Consider the following 20,286-nt stretch of genomic DNA (forward strand, 5'->3'; position numbering starts at 1 on the left):
CTGTGGCCTCGCATCCCAAGCCTGCTCCCTCTTTCTGATTACGTTGCGAAGAAAGTGGACTAAAATGGACGTAGCAATGAGCAGTGAAATAGACGGGCCATGTCCAATTTAAGCTTATTGTTGTATTTTGGGATTAGGAAGGTTGTGCATTTTGTTCAATCCATGAACTTTTTTTTTTGAACTTCATGCTGGAAAGGATTGGAATACCACGCCACTATAATAAATAATAGAGGAAAAACTGCACTCTATGTGTTCCCTATAAATTCACACTTTTTGTTCCCTCTTCCATAATCCTAAATTCTCAACAACATTTTTATTTCTCAACTGCTCATTACTGTTTGCTCATACACTGGGATTCAAACTCTTACTTAGGAGAGAGTCATAACTATTGGTAAATCTTACTTTCTCCCCGCTTTATTAGATTTTTATCTTTATGTTCTATTAAGAATTTTATTTTGCATGATTTTATAAAATTATAAACCTTTATGCATGATTTAGGATGTGTTCTATTAAGAGTTTTCATTCCCACCTCACTGAACTTATTAGAGAATGGGGGTTAAATTCTAATGGGGTGTGTATTTTAGGTGGTGTCCCTACCCCCGCAATCTCATCTTAGCCCATTGTCTTCTCTAATTCCGTAAAAAACCACAATTCTACAATCTCACCTTGTCATCCTTAGTTCTGTGTAGAACCACAAGAAAGATATGACAATTGAGAGAATGAGCATAATAAGATGCAAAATATTTGCAGATTTATTCCCAACATCCTGTATGGATTTGCACCAAATCCTTCACCACGTAGTGTTTCAAAGTGCTCCACTTAATACGTGATGGGATAAGAACAGAGAATGGAAGAAACTATAAACTTCTCAAAACCAGTAATCTTAACCAAAATCAAGAAATTAATACGATTTGAGTGCTGACAGTGACCAGTTGCATTGATATTTCACATTTTACAAAACAATTTCAAATACCAACTTCAATTTTTTGAGATTTCATCCTCACGCCCGCAGCCTCATCTCCTCAATGCCCATCTCGATTGACTATGCATCAATTAAAATTTAGTTTTCGTTAGGAAAGGCTTATAGCCCCCCTATTTAACATCTTCATCACGTGCTAAGTCTGTTGGTTCTGCTAATATATATAAGTTGAGCCAGTAATTACTCAGAGTCAAAATTAATATAAAAAAAGATATATCCCTAATAAATTTTGCCTATTATCCTTTAAGCTCCTTATTCTTCCTGCCAAAAACCGAGAAGGCTATTCAAAGTTCAATATTTAATTAATTAGACTTTTTGACAATTAAAAAATTTGACACAGATTGCAAAACAAAACTGAACAATCTCATTGATAAGTACGATGACCCAAAGAAAGAAAAACAAGTCGTAGTCACAGTTACTAAAAACACTATATATAGAATTTATAAACTCCCATCACAACAAAAAAACAATTAATATAAAAGATCTCAAGTAAATTATATATTCATCTATCAATAGAAAGCCGCCTTCTCACCTCTTTATTTAATAGGGGCTAGACCGGAATATTAAACATAATTTAAACTATATTTTAAAAAATATTAATAACTCTCGTTATCTTATTCAAACCATAAAATCAATGTAATCACCAAATAATTTTAATTTAGTATTATGGGTGATTGGGTGTTGATTTTCTTGTACGAGACATCTTGTTTTCACATAAGAGATTTTATCATTTCAACTAAATGCCATCCACAAATTAATTTGTAAGGTTCAAATCACACAAATAGATAATTTTCTGAATTAGTTCATATATTTTTAAAAATATAATAAATACCATTTTTATTTCACAGTTGATGAATTTAACTTTTCAACTATAAAATAATATTTCTCCATTTTTGTTTTGTAAGCATTCATTTTCATTTTTCAATTCTCAAACAGCAAATAAACCCTAATTTGAATTAACTTTAATCCCTAAGATCATTGAATATCATAATTTTCACATCATCATAATTTAGAGAAAACATATCTCTATCCATAGCAATTTTTCTTGATCAAATCTCACTGCCAAGAGTTAAAGATTGGCAAAATTGATTTCTCTCTCTTGACCTCTTTAGAGTGACTTACTTTTTGATGGAGAAAAAATTAACGTGATATCCTTTTTATATATTGGGTGGAGAGATGACCAATTTTAATAAAACTCCAATTTCTACTTTCCATCAAAGCGGGCAGTTAGTTTTTCCCAATTGACCAATAGGATTTCAGCCCATAGTTTATTTTATTATTACTAATTTAATAATGTGGCATGTGGGTGACTATAAAATATTCCAACAATGTTTGTTTTTCTTTTTTCAATATGAATATAATTGTTATGTTGTTTTTTTCCCCTCAAAACAAAACATGTTAAATATGATATTTTGAGTTTTGAGATATGTACCTTATAAATATTACAAGTACTTATATTTATTTGTTAAACACTTAACAAGTTACAGATAAATCATTTTATTAATAAAAAAATTTGATAATATGTACCTTAGCAAAACATGAAAAAAAAATGCATCTAACCAAGTATTTTTTAACACTAATATACAATACTCATAATGTTATTGTGAGGTTTGCTGGTGAATCAAACTCATCAGCACTAAAACGGTGGCGTTTTGGCAAATATAAGAGCACTTATAACTCACGGGAAAAGCATGTGTGTGGTCACTTATGTTTAGAGCGTGAAACGGCAGTTCAATTGTGTTGTTTAAAGAGAAGGCTTTTAAGTGATGCACGTGACAGCCGTGTGAAGTAACTTGATTCAGTTCATTAAGTTTGTTATGCTACGTGTAATCAGGTTGTTCGATATGGGTTTAGCTAGGTGGTTGCTCTGTTAGCTTTAAGAACAGACAGATGTAACAGTTGAGCGTTTAGCGTGTGTAACCATGTTAAGAGAGAGAGAGATCAAGATCAAGGGATGTGTGATAAGAGTTCTCTGATATCTTGTAAACAATCTCTGTAAATTGGGATCCTCCATTGTTGAGTAATAAGAACTCTGCATAAAGCTTCTCCCGTGGATGTAGGTTGTGCCATTTGATGCAACCGAACCACGTAATTGATTCTTGTTTTGTCCATGTTTGTTTCTTTTCTTTTTTGCTCTCTTAGTTCTTGTGTTACGTTGGTTCTTTTCTGGATTCATTCTTCAATTCGCGTATCTTGGGTAGTTCTTTATCAAAGGTCCTGGGAAGTGATTTTCTCTTGCATATTAAAAGAGCAAATTCAGTCACTAAAATTGGTATCAGAGCTTGGTATCTTTTGATCAAGACCAAGAATGGCCACACCGAAGATAGATCTAGAAAAGTTTAATGGCAAGAATGACTTTAACATGTGGAAAATTAAGATAGAAGCCTTGCTTATCACTTAAGGTTTGGGAGATGCAATCGAACCTATTTCCAAGAAGGATGGAAAAGAAGTCTCATCTTCGAAGACTCTAGAGGAAGCAGCAGAAATAGACAAGAAGGCCAAGAGTATTATAATCCTCAGTCTTGGAGATGCTGTTATCAGAGAGGTGGCTAAAGAGAAGACAATTGCTGGATTATGGGCTAAATTAGAAAGTATTTACATGACCAAGTCACTGGAAAATCGTCTCTACATCAAAAAGTTCACTCTAAAAATGATGGAAGGGTCATCATTGGATCATCATATAGATGAATTTAATAAGGTTTGTGATACTTTAGAATCTATTTGATGAGGGTTTGAATAATGAAAGTAAAGCACTTCTTTTAATAAGCTCCTTACCAAAATCATATAAGCATTTTTTAGATGCGTTGATGTATGGAAGGCAAACTTTGACTCTTGATGAAGTTAAGGCTGCCTTTAACACTAGAGAGTTACAAGGAAACAAGATGCTGTAGAGATTGGTGTTGGTGAAGGTTTGGCAGCAAGGGACAAATTTGATAAAAAAAGATGAAAAGAAAAAGAAACAAGGGAAGTAGAAGAACAAACATAAAGGCTGGAAATGTTTTCAGTTTTACAAAGAAGGGCATCTTAAAAAAGATTGCCTTGAAAGGAAGTTTAAGCAAGAAGACTTGAAGAATTATAGTGGAAATGCAACCATAGTGGAAGAGGAAGGATATGAGTTAGCAGCTGTGCGTGTAGCAACTGATTGCAGCTAAAAAGGTAGATGGATCTTGGACTCTGGATACACTTTTCATATGAGCCATTTTAAGGATTACTTTACTGAATACCATGAATTTGATGGAGGTAGGGTAATGATGGGGAATAATGCCATGTGTGGAGTCATTGGTATCGGTTCTGTTAAGCTTAGGTTACAAGATAGAACTCTGTTGATGATTAAACAGGTAAGGCATGTGCCTGACCTTAAAAGGAACCTTATCTCCTTGGGAAAGTTTGATCAAATGGGGTATAACATAAGGCTTCAATATGGTGATCTAAGGGTAATAAATGGCTCTAAAACTGTCTTAAAAAGAATAGGAAGAATGAAGTGTATGTCCTAGATAGTAAGGTTATAGCTGGTGAATCAGGTTCTCTCTGGAAGTATCAAAACTGATAACACCAGGTCTATGGCACCTTCAGGCTCGGTTTATATCTAGTGAGAAGAGGTCTAAAAGGAGTCAGAGAAGCAAGGTCGTATCAAGTCAAAGAAAAAATCAGAAATCTAGGTCTCTTCAGTCGAAGACTAGTGTCGTCTCGACAAATCTTCAAGAGCAGCTTTAAGAGATCAAACAAGAAGTCAAAAAATTTCCTAGACTATATACACTCAGACCTTTGGGGATAAGCTTAGGAGTTATCTCTGGGGGGGAACAAATACTTTGTATATTTCATTGATGATTTTTCAAAAAAGGTCTGGACTTATGCTCTGAAACATAAGTATCAGGTGTTTGAAAATTTTAAAGAATGGAAGAGCCTGGTTGAGAATCAAACTAGTAAGAAAGTTAAGAAACTGAGGACAGATAATGGGTTGGAATTTTACAATCAACAGTTTGAGAGTTATTGTGCAAATGAGGGCATAATAAGGCACATGAGAGTAAAGTTTATGCCCCAACAAAATGAGTTAGCAGAGAGGATGAATAGGACACTTATGGAGAAAGTATGATGCATGCTTATTCAGTCCAAGCTTCCTAAGTCCTTGTGGGCAAATGTACTGATGACAGTCAGTTATTTAGTAAATCTCAGTCCCTCTTCAGTACTGGACTTTAAGACACTTTTTGAAATGTGGCATGGTAAACCAGCAAGCTATGAAGGCATAAGAGCAATTGGTTGTTCAGCCTATGCTCATGTAAGACAGGGAAAGCTTGCACCAAGGGCATTGAAAGGAGTTTTTGTGGGGTATCTAGAAGGGGTGAAGGGTTACAAGATCCAGTGCACTGATTTGAATCCCCCAAAGTGTATAATCAGCAGGGATGTAATCTTCAATGAATATGAGTTGGTAAACAAAACTCAACTAGTTGAAGTTACTAACCCAAACCCAAAGCCTCTTGAGATGTTGGAATTTGAGGTGGAGCAACTTGATCAGAGGAACACAGAAGAAGCAACAAGTTTTGAAGATGTTGAAGGTGATTCAGGTAAAGCACAAGCACCTCAGCAACATGTGGAGACAGAATTAAATCCTCAGGAATCAGATTATCAACTTACCAGAGACAAAAAGAAAAGGCAAATCAAACTAACAAAAAGGTTTGGTTATGCAGACCTAATTGCCTTTGCTCCAGTTGCAGCAGATGAAGAACCAAAGACCTTTAAAGAGGCATTACAGAGCTCAAATAAAAAGGAATGGTTGGCAGCAATGGATGATGAAATTGCTTTTTTAAACAAAAATAAAACTTGGGAATTTGTTAAGAAGCCAGTGAACAGAAGAGTGGTTGGATGCAAATGGATCTACAAGGTTAAGGAATGTTTAACTCAGGTAGAACCAAGGAGGTTTAAAGTAAGACTTGTAGCAAATGGGTATACTTAGAGGGAAGAAGTTGACTTTAAGGAGGTATTCTCTCCAGTGGTTAGACATGCTTCAATAAGGGTGATCTTAGCCTTAACAGCAGTTGAAGACATAGAGCTTGATCAACTCGATGTCAAGACTATATTCTTGCATGGGAGGCTACAAGAAAAGATATTCATGAGTCAACCTGAAGAAGACCTTAAGAAAATGGATTGTGTTTGCTTGTTAAAGAAATCACTCTATAGGCTGAAGCAATCCCTTAGGCAATGGTACCTCAGGTTTTATGAGTTCATGGTATTTAATGGGTTTATAAGGTGCAACTATGATTGTTGTGTTTATTTCAAAATGATAAATGGAAGTGTATATGTGTATCTACTGTTATATATAGATGACATATTACTGGCAAGCAAGGATAGACGAGTAATTGAAGAATTAAAATTGCTACTTAACTCAGAATTTGAAATGAATGATCTGAGGCAGGCTAAGAAAATTCTAGGAGTAGAAATCAGAAAGAACATGAAGAGTGGATTGCTATATCTATCACAAGAAAGTTACTTGAAGAAGGTGCTGACAACTTATGGAATGACTGATTCAAAACCTGTTCAGACACCTTTGGCTTCCCATTTCAAACTCAGCAGCTCTCAGTGTCCATCTACTGAAGAAGAAAAATAAGAGATGGTGTCAATCCCCTATGCAAATGCAGTAGGGTGCTTGATGTATACCATAGTCTTAACTAGACTTGACATAGCACATGCTGTCAGTACGGTAAATACGTATATGGCCTCACCTGGAAGGGAACATTGGAAGGTTGTGAAGTGGGTGATGAGGTACCTTAATAGAACCTTGAAGAATGAAATGGTGTATGGAAGAGACAGGGGAAAGGAAGATGGCTTGTTGGGTTATGTGGATTCAGATTATGCTGGAGATCTAGACAGAAGAAGGTCACTGACTGGATATGTGTTTATGCTGAATAGATGTGTGGTTAACTGGAAATCTACATTACAACATGTGGTGGCACTCTCTACTACAGAAGCTGAATATACAGCTGCAATAGAAGATGTTAAAGAAACCTTATGGATTATAGGGTTAATATATGAGTTGGGAAAAATGCAGAGAACAATTTCAATTTTCTGTGACAGTTCCAGTGCTATTCATCTTTGCAAAAATCCAGCACATCATGAAAAAACAAAACATATAGACATCAAGCTACATTTCATAAGGCATGAAATCTCAAAGGGTGATGTCAAAATGGTCAAAAGCCATACTAATGAAAACCCTGCAGATATACTTACAAAGACTGTTCCTGTAGCTAAGTTTGAGCTAAGCTTGGACTTAGTTGAATTAGGTGTTGTCTAACAATACTTAATGTTGGAGAAGGAGCATGCAAATGAGTATTGATTCAAGGTGGAGAATTGTGAGGTTTGTTGGTGAATCAAACTCATCAGCTCTAAAACGGTGGCGTTTTGGCAAATATAAGAGCACTTAAAACTCACGGGAAAAGCACGTGTGTGGTCACTTATGTTTAGAGCGTGAAATGACAGTTCAATTGTATTGTTTAAAGAAAAGGCTTTTAAGTGATGCACGTGACAGCCGTGTGAAGCAACTTGATTCAGTTCGTTAAGTTTGCTATGCTACGTGTAATCAGGCTGTTCGTTTTGGGTTTAGCTGGGTGGTTGCTCTGTTAGCTTTAAGAACAGACTGGTGTAACAATTGAGCGTTTAGCGTGTGTAACCGTATTAAGAGAGAGAGAGAGAGAGAGATCAGGGGATGTGTGATAAGAGTTCTCTGATATCTTATAAACAATCTCTGTAAATTGGGGTCCTCCATTGTTAAGTAATTAAAACTTTGCAGAAAGCTTCTCCCATGGATGTAGGTTGTGCCATTTGGTGCAACTGAACCACATAATTAATTCTTGTGTTGTCTGTGTTTGTTTTTTTTCTTTGTTGTTCTCTTAGTTCTTGTGTTACGTTGGTTCTTTTCTGGATTCATTCTTCAATTCGTGTATGTTGGGTAGTTCTTTATCAAAAGTCCTGGGAAGTGATTTTGTCTTGCATATTAAAAGAGCAAATTCAATCACTACAGTTATTTTAGTATATTATATGTGTTTTCTTACTAATTACATATGCCAAATAAGAATTGTTTAATATTTTAATTAATATATTCAGAATCTATTCTAAAACTAGTAATTATAAATACAGAGAGTTGGATTTATTATAAAATACACTCACCTAAAGTAATATTATATTTAAAACTCTTGTTCACGTTTAAAAAAAAATTGATAGTTGAATATGCACTAAGCAAAGAAAAAGAAAGCTGATAAATAAAAGAAAATAATACAAGGATTATTTATATAATAGAAAATTAATTTATTTAATAGAGGTATTAATAAAAAAATTAAATTCTATTTAGATGTTTTACCATTGAATTAAAAATAGGATTATTTAACTTTTTTCATCAGAACATTTTATAATCATACATAAGTTATAAAAAAAAAACAAACTAAAATCTCTAAAAACTAAAAAATAATTAAAATTTAGACCTCAAACAAAAGACAAACAAATTGTTATACTTTTTATTTTATAACAATTCAATATCAAATGAGTCCAAGTGGAGAATTAAAAAAATACATACTATTTATTAAAAAAAAAAAGGATGCGCGCGGTCTCCAAATTAAGCAAACCTTGCACTTCTTGCTTACTTCTCATAAAATGTTGTATCTTATGACAATAGTCTTAATATAAAATTTTGGGTTAACATAATCAAGTGTGCGCAATCGCACTCATCTCATGCTTAATTTGAGTCAATGAATGTAGCTAATTTCTTGAGTTGAAAAACTTAAGATAGTAAAATATATTAAAATAATACATATTTAAATTTTTATCTCAAAAGGATAGATTAAATTATTATTGAAAAGGACAGGAGAAGGAGAGGAAAGGGCCATTATGAAACTATGGTGTGTTTATTAATTAGTAAGCTGGGCTGGAATCAGAACTTGTAAGTTACTAAACTGATTTTAGTTGATTATTGTCATTATTTATTGTATATTGTGATTATTATTATTATTATTATTAAAAATAATTATTTATTATTATTTTTAATCATTATAATTAATACTTATTATTATTGCTACTAATAAGGATGATGATGATGATGACAATGATAATAATAAATAGTAATAATTATTAATAAATTTTTCACATATGAGATTTTATCATTTCAACTAGATGGCATCTACAAATTAATTTGCAAGATTCAAATCATCCAAATGGAGAATTTATCGAACTAGTTCATGTATTTCTAAAAAATATAATAAATGCTATTTTTGTCTCATAGTTGATGAATTTAACTCTTCAATAGTAAAATAATATTTCTTATTTTCATTTTATGAGCATTCATTCAAAAAAAAAAAACTCAAACTTCAAACAAATTTGACATGCAACAATTGCAAAATAGATGATAATCAAGTAGAAACATAAAGTGATTTACAAATTACAACAAAATAAGACCTTTTGGGTTTTAAGACACAAGGAATAATTGAGCAATTTGTTCAAACCACATGGATTTAAAAGGTATTTTCCTTATTTGTCTAATTTTTTTTTCATAAACTTTAAAATTATACTCTTTAAATATCATTAACTTTTATTTCATAATTATGTGCTTTTTTTTGTTTGAAATTTAAATGGGTCTAAATTTGGCATAAATAATAGATTTGAATGCATATATCTAAATGATATGTTTGTTTTTCTTTTTCCAATATTAATATAATTGTTAAATTTTTTTCCAAAAGAAAAAATTTTTTAATATGATATTTTGAGTTTTGACATATTTACACTTATAAATACTATAAATACTTATATTTATTCATTAAACACTTGAAAATTTATAATAAATTATTTTATTAATAAAAAAAGTTTAATAATGTGTACCTTAACAATGTATGAAAAAACTATGTATTTTTCATCATTAATACATTGAATTATTGAATATTTTAACATGATTGAAGTTGGTTACTGTCCAAATCAATAGTTTTTGAAGCGTAAGTCTTAATATCAATGTGCAATGGAAGCAAATAGATAATTAAAAAATTTTAGCATAAAATTATATTCAAACATGCATTTAGTTAAAATAAAACTATTATTTGATTATTTTACTTTGTATTTATACAAGATTTTACTGTATTAAATTATGATGGTCCTTAAAAGAAAAAAAATCAGAATTTATTTATTTACATTTGGGACTATTCAGGATAATGGGATGAAACAGATATTTAACGAGACAAGATTAGGACAAATTTTTGTCCCAAAAGAAATAAAGGGACAAGAGTGAATTTTTTTTTTTATCTCATTTGCATATACGTCCCATCTCGTCCCATTGCGAACGCTACTCCCACCTCTCTCATGACAATAAGAACTCTAGTAATTATTCTCAGTTTTAGATAAGGACCACCATTATGATTTACATTACACCTCTTATTTAAGCAAATAAACACATCATTCATTTTCATTCCTTGATTCCCATTCTTATTCCTCATAAGTAAACACACCATAAATAAATTCTATTAAAAACCTAAAATAATCTTAAAAGTTTGGTTGGTGTGTTAGTGTGTTTGATATGGTAGACGAGGTCGAAATAACTCCCCATGTTCCGACATTTCCATAACCAAAACTTGAGCTACTACCTATTTCTCTCCACTCTAACAAGTTGATATTGTAATTATTATTATTATTGAGTAGTCTTGCAAAATCGAGTGATAAAATTGCATATCATCATTAAAATAAACTCACCATTTGGATGGAAAATAAAATTGAACATTTTTTTTATAAGATAAAACAATATCAATCATTTTCATTTCGATTTTGATTCTCTAATTTAGAGAGTAAACGCACAATTAGTACAATATTTTAAGTGAACATAATCAAGTGTGTTGCAGGCATACTATGCTTAATTTGAATCAATGGCTAATCACATATATTATCTCAAAAGGAGAGATTGAATTATTATTGAAAAGGATGGGAGACGAAAGGGACGGGAGAAGAAGAGAAAAGGGCAAATCCCATAATTAATGGGATCTATTAAAAATTCAAAATAATCTTAAAAGTTTCGTTGGTATTTTAATTGTGTTTAATATGGTTGGAGAGATTGAAATAACTCCCCCATGTTTGGACAACAAATCCATAGCCAAAACCTGAGCTGCTGCCCATTTTTCTCCACTCTAACAAGTTGATATTGTAATTATTATTATTGGTAGTTGTTGGTTATTTTTATAAGCAATTACTACTAATACCAATGTGCAAGTATACATAACAAGTAATAAAGTAATGAGTATTTAAGATCGTCTCCACAGGGATTGATGTTACTCGAAATACTATAGCAATTATAATAGTGCAAATCAACTTAAGGCCGAAATCAACAATCATAAATTAAGTTCTATCGTAATTGATGTTTGTGAGAGAATTAAATAAAATAATACCGTAATGAAATACTAGATAAAATGTGTCTAAGATTCAATTGAGATTATGGCAGTTGAATGGTCAAACTCTCTTTATGGGTTGAATGTTTTTCATCAAGTTAGTACCAGTTGTTACGGCAAGTGCTGTAGCACTGGGCAGAATTAATCTGCATCCTCAGCTATCGTATATTGGAAGTCTCATACCCTTAAATCTATTAACAATTACCAGTTGCTAATCTACTTATGGTATGTCATTATGATCTTTAGTCTCTCCACCTTACAAGGTGAACACATATGTCTAGTGTGTCACAAATCTTAACTTCAAGTATTGCCCTTATGAGATTCAAGATAATTTAATTCAGGAAACTTAACTTAAGATCAAGTAATACTATAATAATATCCACTAAGACATGCCCTTTTGCTGCTCTATCTTAACTGAAACTATTAAATAGGTGGTCAACCGAAATAACAGTTATATTCAGAAAAGCTAATAGAGTAAAATGCTACAGCAACGACATAACAACACATAAGAACAGTCAAGAACCCATTGAATTGTTTATCATTCAACTACAAACAAGTCTAGTTCATATTCTGAATGAGAAAAATAAACATAAATATATGGATCACGAGATACATCAAAACAATTAAAGGAATAAGATAATTATAAGTTGAGCACGGTGAAAGACAAATCCAAATAATTCTGTACGATTCTTCAATGTTGCCGAAACAACACTCTCCAATTCTGATCTTCTTCTTTTTTTCTTTGTAATTATTCTAATGATAATTTCATTGCTGCCTTTCTATGTCGTGCACGCCTCCCTTTTATATTGCAAATTAGGGTAAACAAAAGCCCATGAACGTGCATCCGTTAAATTAAGAAACATGCAGATTGCGATTCTGTGGCTGACCCGCACCTAAGTTTTCTCCCGCATTGCTCCCAGATTGCTACAGTACAGGTTGCTCTAAAATTCGCAACCACACTGCACTATTCCTGATTGTGCTTTACTTCTTTTGTGGCCATCTTCTTTCCTCTTCTTGCTCATCTAATGTCTCAACATCCCCTCGTGAATGAAGACTTTCTGAAAACCTACAATTATGCACTTGTTTTTAACACAAATTACTTTGATTTAAGCAAAACTTATTAAGACCCAACTAAAATGAATGTTTATACAAAATATAACCAAAATGTAATAAAACACCTTATTTGCTCTTTTAGTGACCTTGATTTAAGTCTAGAAACGATGTAATAACTCTCATTTCCTAGAGTTATTACACCCCCAAACTTAAACCATTACTTGCCCTCAAGTAATGACACATACTAACACTTCACGCAAACAATCATGCACACAACTTTAGCTCTTTTATCAAATTTGCAAGGATTATTGCACCTTCAGATCACAATCCCAATCATGCAAAATGACCATAGTAAATCAGTTCTAGACTTAAGCTTCTTTTTGTCCATAGTGTGTGTGTGCTCTTTTGATTGAATTCCAGAGATGCTATAACATCACCAAGGGACTGCATGAATTTCAGCAGTGATAACACTTCATTCATAAATGAGGTCGCATAAATTTCACATACTCAAACTGTGATGATTTTAAGATTGATAAATTGAAGAGTATTTAACCTCTTCACTGTAACATTTATCTTTCATGTGAATGTCAATCAATTGTAATGATGACACCCAATTACTCAAACCATGCCCAGATCAGAGTTGCTGCAGCAATATCTATAATATAATCTTATCTAGAGATATCTTTTACTCAAGGCTGAACATGGGGCTCATGAACAGACCTGTCTACTCAACGCCTTAGATAGAGGACTTCTTTTTCTTTTCTTTATATATATATATGCTACAACATTGCTCATAACTCTCGATATCTTTGAACACAATTCTGCATATGGGGTACATACTCAGATCTGGTTACTCAGCAACTTGAGCCATTGGAACATAGTTTATTTCATAGATATCATAGACAATCAAACTTGCTTCTCCCCCCAAACTTAAGATCTTTTCTATTCTTTTGGCTCTGCTCAAGTAGTCTCATACAATTCAACTAAAGTGTAAGTGTCGGGACAGAATTTCACTTCCATCTATAATTATCTCTACTTGGCATTCTCATAAATACTGAATAACACTCAATTTATCTTCATTAGATTTTCAAATCCATACACTAATATTAGATAATAGAGCTTCATGTTAGCCTAAAGGGCTACACATAATGTAATTTTGATGATAACAAACATGTGTCTTAAGTAACAATAATAAATATTGTATTTCACATTTACACTTTTTTTTTTAAGGATAATATTTATGCAAGTAAATCAAGTGAAATCAAGATTGAAGACACTCAACGGACAACGGCGAAATCAAGAATAAAGCTTAGAGCTCAACGGACGAATTATTGCGACAAATTCTTGTAAAGCCGGTATGATTTAATTGATGCATGATTTAGCATTTGAGAAGCTCAAGAGATTAATTTAATTAAATACTTTTCATAAACTAAAATATTTTATTTTTATAAAGTAAAGTATTTTGTGGATTTGAGTAAAATTGGACTTAAATGTTAAGATTTGAAATCTTTGATTTTAATAAGTATCAAATTTCGGAGTTGGATGTTTTTACAAATATTTTAAATGTTTTGGGCCATACTATAATTTATGAATATTTTGAACTAAAGTGAAAGGTTTTGAGAACTTTGAAAAATATGGGTATTATGTTGAAAAGGACCTTTGTGCGAAACAATAAAATCTTTGGGGCCATATCATAATTTTAGGAAGTTTGGGAAAGAAAATTATTTTTGGGAAGTTCTGAAATTGGACCTATTTGTAAAGTTTTCTGACGTTTTGGGCCATAGTATAATTATAGAAAGTTTTGGGCTAAAGTGTAATTTCAATGAACAGTGTTACTGTAGCAAATTCAAAAATAACGGTGATATTACTGTTCCTGAGCGGCTAGCCGGATAAATCAAGCGGCTAACCGCTTGAGCGCTGGAATTTGCCTATAACGGCTAGTTTTTGGGCTTCCACTATAAAAACTCAACTCAAACTTCATTTTAAGCATCAATACATGCAAATATAAGATCATACAACATATATTGAGCTTCCAAAACGCAAATCATTATTGATTGAATCATTGTTGAGCTATTAGTTGCATATCAACTCTTAAAGAGAGTTTTTGTTGTAATTTTCATTCCTTACCAAATTGTGAGTGTTTAAGTGTGGGAAACACTTGGGGTGAAGAGATTGGGGAGATAATCTCTTGGTTGTAAAGGTTCATTGACACCTTGGAAGTCAATTGTAAAAACTTGAAGCCTTGGGAGGCTTAGATAGTGAAATCCTCGAGCTCGGTTGGCTTGGAGGCGTGGACGTAGGCGGGGATTGCCGAACCACGTAAAAATCCGCGTGTTTGTTTTTCTCTTCCCTTGCTCTTTTTATTTTTACGCTTGCTTGAATTTATTGTTCTCTATTTCATTAAGGCGTTAGATTGATTTATTGTGCGAATCGTATTGCATTATTTTTAAAAACCCAATTCACCCCCCTCTTGGGTTGCGTTACTTGCATTTCACTTCACACAACACAAACATAAACACATGCATTCGGAAATATAACCCCCCCAAACTTGAGATTTGCTATGTCCTTACAAGCATACATAACGAAGGTACATGAATTGACAAGGATATGAAAGACCTTAGAAAATACCACACGAATTGATAAAAAGAAGGAAAGAATTTTTTTTTATGATGAATTAAATGAACTAGCAAGGAAAGAATACTCCCTGTGGTGGGGACATCAGCACATGAGGGGATGTTATCAGTGCTTCTTGGATGCACTGTGCAGCTTATCCTTTGGTGAAGTTTGTGGGGAAGTAGCTGGCAATGTCTTTGTCTTTTTCTGCACGGGGTTGGTGAGAGGAGTTGTGGCTGGGGTAGCTAGTGTGCTTGTCACTGATTCGGTCCGTTTTGGTTGTGGTGAGGTTTTTGTAGCAGTGCCTTTAGACGTACTATCTTTTCTTTTACTGGATTGTCACGGACTGGTACGAACAGGCTGGCTAGGAGTTTGCTGTGGAGGAATTGGAGTTGATGCATTAGCTGTCTGGCCTTCAGCTGTGATGGTAGCAATGATATCAAGTAGCTGCTTGGCTGCTGCAGGTGTAAGCGTAACTCTGGTTGCTGCAGCAGCTAGTTCGGCATCAACTTACTCCATTTCATCTTCAGAGGCTGGAGGTGTTTCCATTTTTGCTTTACCCTTGTCCACAAGGACTGGAATGGACGGTTCCTCTTCTGGGTCTTCCTCATCCTCTTCTTGAATAATGTGCCTTTTCTTGGTTTTGGACTGAGTTGGGATGGAAGGTTCCTCACGTTCTTTCTCAGAGTTGTCATCTGCCTCTGTGGGTGAGCTATCAGTCTTAGACTTGTCACATTCTTATTCAGATTGATCAGATAGTTCAGCATCTTTTGATTCTACCTTTGCTTGTGGTTCGGCTGCAGCCGCTTCTTCTGGTTCATTTGTGGCAGTGGCTTCTTCACTGGCTTCTGCTGGAGCACCTGTGGTGTTGGTGTCAAAATTGTACTGCTCGAACAATGAATTAGGGAAGTTTCGGTGAGTGCGTTTCATGTACAGAGCAAATTAGTGCAGTTGGTTGTCCAGGTGCTGTAGATAACTCCAAAACCGATCGTTTTCCCTCTATTGAGCTTCAACACATTGAGTTATACTAGTGTTGAGTGCCTGGATTGTCTGTTCTAAACCAATAACTCGTCTTACTCCTGTTACAACAACTGGTTCAGTTGTTGTTCCAGCACTCTCACCAACAACTCTCTCAATGGTCCGTGCCGTAAAGGCACCATCATTCCTGATATGGTCATCTCTTGCGTCAAGATGAACACCGAAAACTACACAAATGCTGGTGATGAGTGAAGGAAATAGCAAGACAGCAGTTCAGTGAGTCTTAACTGCACAATCCCAGATTTATTTTGCGATGATGCTACCCACATCTTAGGAAGTCCTCGAACAATGACATATAACAAGACCAACCTCTCTTGTGAAACCGTAGTAGTGTGACTGGTTGGCATAAGCCTAGATTTCAGAAATTTCACCCACACCTTAGCAATAGGTTTTAAATCTATTCTATTAACTACACGCCCTTCCTCGTTAGCCCATGATGCCCCTTCGATTGTAAGAGTTGTGAAAATGGTGTTACATTTTTTTGGGGTCAATTTATCAAGCAACTTGGCATACTCACAATTAATTTCAGCATGTAAATTATAAAAAATATTTATAACACGGGAGTCTAATAGAACAAGTATATTTCTTACCCAAATATTATGCTGATCAGAGCTTACCAAATTGGCGTAAAATTCTTTGACTACTGGTAGCACAGGATCTCGAGGGTGGTTGCAAAGCTCTAACCATCCTTGCTTTGCGGCAGTATTGTGTATTGTTTGCACAATTCTGGTGAGTCGTTCTGGAAATTGAAACCCTTTTTCTTCCAGAATTTTAAGCGGCTCTATGAAATTTTCATATTTTTTTTCGGCGTGGTAACTCTGGAAGCGTGACGGATCTTTGAGGCGGCTGGCTTTTTTCTTATACCTCGGCATTACTGTAGCAGTAGCAAATTGAGGCTAATGTCCCTGAGAGTAAAATGAGAAGAAGAGGTTAGGAATTATGAGAGTTGTACTTTGCAAAGGAGATGAGGAATAGTACCGTAGATCACTAAGCACAGTGACTCCATTTTATAGTGGACTTTAAGTGAAGATAAATCCGGTAACTAAAGATAAATGAGGGAAGAAAATATTTTTAATTTAATGTGTATATCCCGAAAGCATAGGCCAGTGAAATTAAGGCATTAGTTTCGAAGATTTTTTCGCAATTTCTATCCAAATCCATGCCTCCATCTGTTATGATTTATCTCCAACGGTTAGTGAGAGGCTCCATCTTTTAATTTACTGTAACGGTAAAATTGGTTGCTGCTGCAGCACCCATGCGCTTACTCTAGCAACGGTTACATACTCCACACTAAAGCCCTCTGACACGTGGCTCACCTCTGCACTTTGCCACCATACAACCTCACTTGTCAATATGGAATTCAATTGTCACACATACTTCCCATAAACTAAAATTAATTCTAAAATTAATTAAGAATAAAGAGATCAAATGATAGCAAAAGTAAAGAATGCAATAATGTGAAAGGATAAAACTAAATAGCTAGAATGGAAGAACAAAATTAAATAAAATGGTAAAGAGGGAGAGCTGTCAACAAAACCAAAGGAGATCAAATTTGGTTTGAGGTGGCTGTCTCCACAATGGGCTGCCTCCCATGGAGCGCTTGATTTAAGGTCCTTCAGCCTGACCTTCTTTTATTGTTCAATAGCTAGGTTCTTTAAGGAGTAACACCTCCTTTGAACAATCTGCCGCTGGATGTATGTAATGCTTAACCCTGTGTCCATTAATTTTGAATTCTTGACCTGTTTGTTCATCTAGAAGATCAACAACTCCATGAAGATAAAATTTTAACAGCTTAAACGAGCCAAACCATCGTAACTTGAGCTTTCCCGGAAATAATCTTAGTTTTGTATTGTGGAGCAACACTAATTGACTAGGGTTGAATTGCCTATATTCAATATGCTTGTCGTGCCAGTGTTTTTTCCTCTCTTTATAGATTCTTGCATTTTCATATGAAAATAGTTGTAATTCATCTAGCTCACAAAGTTGAAGCTTTCTTTGTTCTGCTACAGCATGAATATCTCAATTTAATTTCTTCAGTGCCCAGTGTGCTTTATGCTCTAGCTATAGTGGCAAATGACAAGCCTTTCCATAAACAATTCGGTAAGGAGACATGCCGAGTGGAGTTTTGTATGCTGTTCTGTAGGCCCATAGAGAGTCATGTAACTGTAAAAACCAATCCTTCCTCGTTAGGTTCACCACTTTTTCTAAGATATTTTAATTTCTCTGTTGGACATTTCAGCCTGACCATTAGATTGTGGGTGATATGTTGTTACTACCTTGTGTCTGACTCCATATTTCACCATAGGTGCAGCAAAGACTTTATTGTAAAAATGTGTACCCTCATCACTAATAATTGCTCTAGGAGTGTCAAACCTGGAAAAAATATTTTTCTGAAGAAAAGCCACTACTGTTTTAGCATCATTGGTAGGTAATACTGCAGCTTCTACCCACTTGGAGACATAATCCACAGTAACAAAGATATATAAGTTCCCAAAGGATGATGGAAAAGGTCCTATGAAATCTATTCCCCAGACATAAAAAACTTCCACTTCTAGAATGTTGGTCAATGACATTTCATGTCTTTTAGTTATGTTTCCTGTTCTTTGACACATGTCACAACATTTAACAAATTCATAAGCATCTTTAAAAATAGTAGGCTAGTAATAACCTGATTGCAGAACTTTAGCAGCTGTTCTGTGACCACCAAAGTGTTCTCCATATGCTGCAACATGGCATGACTTTAGTATTTGTTGTATTTCTCCTTCGGAAGCACATCTTCGTATTACTTGATCTGAGTATAACTTATATAAATGTGGATCATCCTACTGATAGCTTCTAACATCATGAAGAAATTTCTTTTTCTCTTGAAACTTCAGCTCACGTGGTAGCATCCCACTTACTAAGTAGTTAGCAAAATCTGCATACCATGGGGATACTGACTGCCGCAATATCTATGCTTGCTGTATTGCCAACAACTGTTCATCAGGAAACGTTTCAGTGATGTCTCTTCTTCTCAATGTACTAGTGTCTGCTTCCAGCTGTGACAAGTGGTCTGCTACTTGATTCTCAGTCCCCTTTCTATCTTTAATTTCTAGATCAAATTCTTGAAGCAATAAGATCCATCTGATTAATTTTGGTTTGACATCCTTCTTTGAGATTAAGTATTTGATGGCTGCATGGTCTGTGTAAACAATCACTTTAGTACCCACCAAGTAAGTACTGAATTTGTCAAAAGCAAATACTATTGCTAGCAACTCTTTTTCTGTAGTGGTGTAATTGATCTGAGTTTGAGTAAGAGTTTTGCTTACATAGTATATAGAGTGAAAAATCTTATCATTTCTTTACCCTAATACTGCTCCCACAGAGTGATCACTAGCATCACACATCAGTTCAAATGGTAAAGTCCAATCTGGAGATATAACTACTGAAGCAGTTATCAATGCTTTCTTTAATTCTCCAAATGCTTGAAGGCAATCTTTGTCAAAGTGAAAAGGTTTGTCATATTCCAGCAATGAGTATAGTGGTTTAGCTACCTTGGAGAAATCTTTAATAAATCTTCTATAAAATCCAGCATGACCCAAAAAACTTTTAATACCCTTTACTGGAGCTGGAGGTGGCAGTTTATCTATTACTTCTATCTTGGCTTTGTCTACCTCAATGCCATTCTTGAATACCTTATGTCCTAACACTATTCCTCCTTGCACCATGAAATGACACTTTTCCCAATTGAGTACTAAGTTGGTCATCTCACATCTTTTAAGAATTTCTTCCAAGTTGTGTAAACAATCATTGTATGTTTCTCCAAAAACTAAGAAGTCATCCATGAAAGCTTCTAAAGTCTACTATACCATATTAGAAAAAATAGACATCATGCATCTTTGAAAAGTTGCTGAAGCATTGCATAACCTAAAGGGCATTCTTTTGAAGGCAAATGTTCCATAAGGACAAGTAAATGTAGTCTGTTCCTGATCCTCTAGAACTATAGTAATCTGGTTGTAGCCTGAATACCCATCTAGGAAATAATATTGTTATTTTCCAGCAAGTCTGTCCAATATCTGATCTATGAATGGGAGGGGAAAGTGATCTTTCCTTGTAGCTTTGTTGAGCTTTCTGTAATCCATACAGACTCTCCATCCAGTCACTGTCCATGTAGGAATAAGTTCATCCCTCTCATTAGCTATCACTGTTATCCCTCTCTTCTTT

At 34.3% G+C, this 20,286-nt stretch overlaps 1 protein-coding gene across 1 annotated transcript in view; it reads left to right on the forward strand.

The window, feature by feature from the left end:
* The window catches only part of LOC18054089 (protein DETOXIFICATION 19), a 48,064-nt gene that overhangs the window by 2,889 nt on the left and 24,889 nt on the right, over positions 1-20,286 (forward strand). The window lies entirely within an intron of this gene.

The sequence above is a fragment of the Citrus clementina genome, unplaced genomic scaffold, assembly GCF_000493195.1.
Source record: "Citrus clementina cultivar Clemenules unplaced genomic scaffold, Citrus_clementina_v1.0 scaffold_1, whole genome shotgun sequence".
Classification (NCBI taxonomy): Eukaryota; Viridiplantae; Streptophyta; class Magnoliopsida; order Sapindales; family Rutaceae; genus Citrus; species Citrus x clementina.